The sequence below is a fragment of the Kogia breviceps genome, chromosome 5 (assembly GCF_026419965.1).
Source record: "Kogia breviceps isolate mKogBre1 chromosome 5, mKogBre1 haplotype 1, whole genome shotgun sequence".
NCBI classification, from domain to species: Eukaryota; Metazoa; Chordata; class Mammalia; order Artiodactyla; family Physeteridae; genus Kogia; species Kogia breviceps.
The window spans coordinates 33700299-33707329 of NC_081314.1; the positions used below are offsets into that span (position 1 = coordinate 33700299).

The window sequence follows — 7031 nt, forward strand, 5'->3', positions numbered from 1 at the left end:
CTCAGCGTCCATGGCTCATGGGCCCAGCCGCTCCGCGGCACGTGGGATCTTCCCGGACCGGGGCACAAACCCGTGTCCCCCGCATCGCAGGCGGACTCTCAACCACTGTGCCACCAGGGAAGCCCTCTTTTTTTTTTTTAACCAGTCTAAACGGAATGGTTTTTATTGAGTGAAAGATTCTTTAAATTCTATGATGCTTTACAATTTTCAAAAGTTTCACACACATAATTTAATATAATCCCATAATAACCCTTTTTATTTCCACTACCCTTATCTTGCCCCTTCCATCCTCCTTCTCCCCACTGATAGCCACTAGTTCATTCTCTATAAGATGGCCATGATTTTACTGAAGTATTTACAGGTAAAATAACATATTCTCTGGGATTTGCTTCAAAATACTTTAGCTTAAAAAGGGGACTGGAGAGAGTGGTGGGCTGGGATGGCCCCGCCGGGGCAAGTGCGGTGCTCAGGTACGAGATGTTCAAAGAACACTGTGGGAAGAACACACTCCACGAAAGATACCCTCCTCTACACAGCACTCTATATATGCTGATGAGGAAGAATTCTCCAAACACTGCGGATCGTCTATCCCCTCAACTCCTCAAGGAAAAGAAGTGAAAAGAAGTTTGGGCACTTCTGAAATTGAAGCAAGTGAAAACGAGTCTGTAAAAATTAGTGCAAAAAAGCCAGGAAGAAAACTCAAGCCCATTAGTGATGAATCTGAAAGCACTGAAGAAAGTGATATAAGAAGAAAAGTTAAACCAACACACAACATAATATACGACAACATGAAGCTGTTTCAGCTACAGCATCTTCAGAACTTTCAGAGAAAACAGCTGAATCAGTCACGCCTAAAAAGACAGGACCCCAGAGTGCTGAGCTCTCTGTTGAAAAAGAGACCCTGGCAACAGAAAGTCAACTGAAAACTCAGAAAAAGATGTTTCGTGGCAAAAGGAAGAAACCAAGAGGTGAAGTCACAGATTTGGATACTTCCGACTGTGTACCTATTTGGTATTTAAAAGAAAACCAGTGACACCATGGAGTTAGATGTTGTTTTGTCTGCATTTGAGAGCATCCCCTTAGAGTATAAACAAAAAATAGACTCAGAATGTGTAAGGAAGCCATGGATAAATTTCATTCTAATTTGAAAAAGAACTCTTTAAACTGCTTAAAGAAATCCAGATGTTGAAAACTCTGGAAAGGAATAATGCTAAGATGATCTCAGTATCAAAAAGAAAAGGCAACTTTTGTTTTGTCTTTTTGTATTTTTTTAAAATTTCTAACTTGACTTTTATTTTTCTTTCTTTCTTTCTTTTTGGCTGCGTTGGGTCTTTGTTGCTATGCACTGGCTTCAGTAGTTGTGACTCATGGGCTCTAGAGCGCATGCTCAGGAGTTGTGGCACACGGGCTTAGTTGCTCCACAGCATGTGGGATCTTCCCAGACCAGGGCTCAAACCCGTGTCACCTACACTGGCAGGCACATTCTTAACCACTGCACCACCAGGGAAGCCTGGGAACCCATTTTTAAAAGGTAGAATTTAAGATATCCAGTTCCCTTTAGCATTTTCTCACAAACATGAGTAGTGATATGACCAGTATTTCTAGGTTCTATGTAATGAGCTGCAGCCAATAGAATAGACTCGTTTCTGTTTCATCCAAATTCTGCAGTGTACTCAGTTATTGTCTGTGGCTCCTTGCATAAATAGATCTGGGGATATTTGTCTCCAGTTAAATTATTTTATGAAACTTGAAATTACCTTCAGTATTAGTGTTATCTTTCTTTGAGAAATCAACTGCTAAATAACAAAGAAAATTTTAGCTAAACCTCATCTTACTTACAGATTTCGGCCAGAAAAGGGTTTTCCACATTTAGTACCAACCATACCCACCTGTTCTCTATCCCTTTTGTAGATAGAACCCATAAAAGGTAAAGTCCAAGTACTCTATGAAGAAATAATGTATTCTAAACAGAAATAGACTCACAGACATAGAAAACAAACTTATGGTTACCAAAGGGGAAAAGGGTAGGGAGAGGGATAAATTAGTAGGAGTTTGGGATTAACAGATACAAACTACTATATGAAAAATAGATAAATAACAAGGACCTACTTAAAGCACAGGGAACTATATTCAATATCTTGTAATAACCTATAATGGAAAAGAGTCTTAAATTTATATACATATATTTATAACTGAATCATTTTGCTGTATACTTGAAATTATCACAACATTGTAAATCAACTAACTATATTTCAATTAAAAAAAGAAATAATGTATTCTTCCATGAAAATTCTACATACATAAATTCATTGGTCCTTCCCTTTTTTTCCCTCACAGATATAGTGGAAGCCTGGTGATATTTAGATCTTTTCCCTTCATCTGCGGTTACCTTCATGGTTGCTTGTGATTGAAAGTTTTCCAAAACCCACTTGGGCCTCTGAGAAGCACTCCAGCGACTGCACGTTAACCTAAGTAACTAGAGACTACAGCTAACAGACCTCACACCTATGTTTTCCCCACTGCCAGCCTTTCACACCCACACCTTGTTACTAAAGCAATTTAAAGAACTGTATTCCAAAAATAAAATTTTTTACTTGTTATTTTTCCTTTCTAGATGTCTCACTTCAATTAGATAGGACATTGTTCTCCCCTTACCAGGCTGATTAACCCCTGGTGCTGCCCCATCTGTGTATGTGTGTGCTCCATTTTTCCATTTATCAGCCTTTGGTTGCACTTATCCACTGACCTGTCTATTGCTCCTTCAAGACAAAGAGTTTCTTCAAGGCAAGGGTCATCTCTCACATGCTTCTAAATCACTAAGCATCTGACACAATGCCTGGGGCACAGGAAATATTCAAAAATTTGTGATGGACACATGGCCCATACTACATTCTGTCCAGTGGGTAAAACCACATCTGACACCTAAGTATTTCCATGTCAGCTTTGCTATTCTTAACTTCAATAACTGCTATGTGCCTAAATATGGATATAAAGTATATATTTATATTACTCAGTTGGCCCTTTCCATCTGTCTTCTGTTCTAGGAAATTTCCTTTATTTCTCTGAGTATATCCTTCATTCCAGTTCTCATTCCAAGATACTACCTTTTCTCCTAAAACTCCCATTAATTGAATGTAATTGAATGTTACACCTTCTAAATCTGTCCTCTCTCCCTCTCCCTCCCTCTCTGTCTCTCTCCTGACTTCATATTCATACTTTCCATTTCTTTTTCTCTTTGTGCTATGTTCTAAGAGAAATTTCTTCAGCTTGGGTTCTCAGTGGTATCCACTGGTTCATCTATTAAATTTTTTTCTGATGCTATATTTCTAACTTACCTGCAGTGAAATGTGCAGATTTTAAGTGTAGAGTTTGATGAGTTTTAACAAATGTATAATATATCCACCTTTATATCCAAGAACTCAATTTATTACCCACAGATCCATGCTGAAAGAATGATGAGAAAACAAACTTCAGAAAAAAGAAAATGAATCTCAGAAGAAGAGATATATGCATGAATTATTAGAAAAAATTATTCTTAAGTCTAAATAATTGTTTGTTAAAATATTCAAAATAATCTGAAACTAAGATTCCAGTTGAAATCAAGATGGGAGATGGAGAGGGGCTTCCCTGGTGGTCTAGTGGTTAAGACTCCACGCTTCCACTGCAGGGGGCATGGGTTCAATCCCTGGTCAGAGAAATAAGATCCCACATTCCATGGGGCATGACCAAAATAAAATATGCAAATAAAAATGTGTTTAAAAAAAAAGATGGGAGATGGAGAAAGGAGAGGAAGCAGAAGACATAAAAGCATGCTATATTTTTTGTATTGTTTAATGGAAGGCTATGGAGATACTACTTAACTGCAGACATTAGAACAATGCATTTAATATGGAGACACAAAAGACCCCGAATAGCCAAAGCAGTCTTGAGGGAAAAACGTGGAGCTGGAGGAATCAGACTCCCTGACTTCAGACTATACTACAAAGCTACAGTAATCAAGACAATATGGTACTGGCACAAAAACAGAAATATAGATCAAAGGAACAGGATAGAAAGCCCAGAGATAAACCCACACACCTATGGTCAACTAATCTATGACAAAGGAGGCAAGGATATACAATGGAGAAAAGACAGTCTCTTCAATAAGTGGTGCTGGGAAAACTGGACAGCTACATGTGAAAGAGTGAAATTAGAACACTCCCTAACACCATACACAAAAATAAACTCAAAATGGATTAGAGACCTAAACATAAGACCAGACACTATAAAACTCTTAGAGGAAAACATAGGAAGAACACTCTTTGACATAAATCACAGCAAGATCTTTTTTGATCCACCTCCTAGAGTAACGGAAATAAAACTAAAAATAAACAAATGGGACCTACTGAAACTTAAAAGCTTTTGCAAAGCAAAAGAAACTACAAGCAAGATGAAAAAACATCCCTCAGAATGGGAGAAAATATTTGCAAACGAATCAACGGACAAAGGATTTATCTCCAAAATATATAAACAGCTCATGCAGCTCAATATTAGAAAAACAAACAACCCAATCAAAAAATGGGCAGAAAACCGAAATAGATATTTTTCCAAAGAAGACACACAGAAGGCCAAGAAGTACATGAAAAGCTGCTCGGGCTTCCCTGGTGGCGCAGTGGTTGAGAGTCCGCCTGCCGATGCAGGGGACACAGGATCGTTCCCCAGTCTGGGAAGATCCCACATGCCATGGAGCAGCTGGGCCCATGAGCCATGACCGCTGAGCCTGCACGTCCGGAGCCTGTGCTCCAGAACGGGGAGGGCCACAACAGTGAGAGGCCCACGTACCACAAAAAATAAATTAATTAATTAATTAATTAAAGCTGCTCAACATCACTAATTATTAGAGAAATGCAAATGCAAACTACAATGAGGTATTACCTCACACCAGTTAGAATGGACATCTTCAGAAAATCTACAAACAACAAATGCTGGAGAGGATGTGGAGGAAAGGGAACCCTCTTGCACTGTTGGTGGGAATGTAAATTGATACAACCACTATGGAGAACAGTATGGAGCTTCCTTAAAAAAGTAAAAATAGAATTACCATATGACCCAGCAATCCCACTACTGAGCATATGCCCAGAGAAAACCATAATTCAAAAAGACACATGCACCCCAATGTTCATTGCAGCACTATTTACAATAGCCAGACCATGGAATCAACCTAAATGTCCATCAACAGACAAATGGATAAAGAAGATGTGATGCATATATACAATGGAATATTACTCAGCCATAAAAAGGAATGAAATTGGGTCATTTGTAGAGACGTGGATGAGTCTAGAGACTATCATACAGAGTGAAGTAAGTCAGAAAGAGAAAAACAAATATCTTATATTAACACATATATGTGGAACCTAGAAAAATGGTACAGATGAACTGGTTTGCAGGGCAGAAATTGAGACACGGATATAGAGAACAAATGTATGGACACCAAGGGGGGGAAAGCGGTGGGGGGTGGGGGTAGGGGTGTGATGAATTGGGAAATTGGGATTGACATGTATATATTAATATGTATAAATGGATAAGTAATAAGAACCTGCTGTATAAAAAAATAAAATAAAAAAAATAAAGAACAACACATTTAAATGTGCATGTTAAAATCTAAAAGTAATCATAGTAGAGTAATGAAAAAGTGGACACCATGTCAGAGCAGTTTAGTAAGGCCATTGTGAGAAGGTACCCCTTGAGCTAAGACCCAAAGGGTAAGAAGGATCCTGTGATGCAAAGATCTAGGGAAAGCATATTTTAGGCAGAGGAAATAGCATGTGCAAACGTCTGGAGGTAGCAGAAGGACTGGCATGTTTGAGAACCAGAGAGGAGGCCAGTATAGCTGGAGCGCCAAACAAGAGTGAGAAAGAAACACTTACATCTGAAAGGTAGGAAAGAGTCAGACCATGCGAGGCCTTTACACAATGTTAAAGGGTTTGGATTTTATTCTAATTTTTGAGGGGTGACCCTGAAGTGAGTTTTGTTTGTTTGTTTGTTTTATTGACATATAGTTGATTCACAATATTATATACATTTCAGGTGTACAACATAGTGATCACAATTTTTAAAGATTATAGTCCACTTAAAGTTATTATAAAATATTGGCTGTATTCCCTGTGAATTGTATTCCCTACAATATATGCTTGTAGCTTATTTACTTTATGCACGGTAGTTTGTACCTGTTAATTCCCTCCCCTTATCTTGTCCCCTCCCCCTTCTCTCTTCCAACTAGTAACCACCAGTTTGTTCTCTGTATCTGTGAGTCTGTTTCTTTTTTGCTGTATTCACTAGTTTGTTCCATTTTTTTTAGATTCCACATATAAGTGATACCATAGAGTATTTGTCTTTCTCTTGCATTTCTCTGATGATTAGCATCTTTTCACATGCCTGTTAGCCATCTGCATGTCTTCTTTGGAAAAATGTCTATTCAGTTCTTCTGCTCATTTTTTAATTGGGTTGTTTGTTTTTTGATATTGAGTTGTATGAGCTGTTTATAGATTTTGGATATTAGCCCCTTATCAGTCATATCATTTGCAAATATTTTCTCCCATTCAGTAGGTTGTCTTTTCATATTTTGATGGTTTCCTTTGCTGTGAAAAAGCTTTTAAGTTTAATTAGGTCCCATTTGTTTATTCTTGTTTTTGTTTCTTTTGCCTTTGAAAACAAAAAAAAATATTGCTACAGTCTATGTCAAAGAGTGTTCTGCTTTGTTTCTTCTAGAAGTTGTATGGTTTCAGGTCTTACATTTAGGTCTTTAATCCATTTTTAGTTTATTTTTGTTTATAGTATTAGAGAATGTTCTAAATTCATTCTTTTACATGTAGCTGTCCAGTTTTCCCAGCACCATTTGTTGAGGAGACTGTCTTTTCTCCATTGTACATTCTTGCCTCCTTTGTCATAGATTAATTGACCATAAGTGAATGTGTTATAAAATCATTATGGAGAACAAGTTTCAGAGAAAGAAAAGTGGAATCCAAGAGGCTAAGTCAGAGGTGATGGAGATT

The 7031-nt window shown here is 37.8% G+C and overlaps 1 pseudogene; it reads left to right on the forward strand.

Moving 5' to 3' along the window:
* Window positions 1–477: 477 nt before the first annotated feature.
* LOC131756781 (centromere protein U pseudogene) lies at window positions 478–2667 on the forward strand (annotated as a pseudogene).
* Window positions 2668–7031: the final 4364 nt, after the last annotated feature.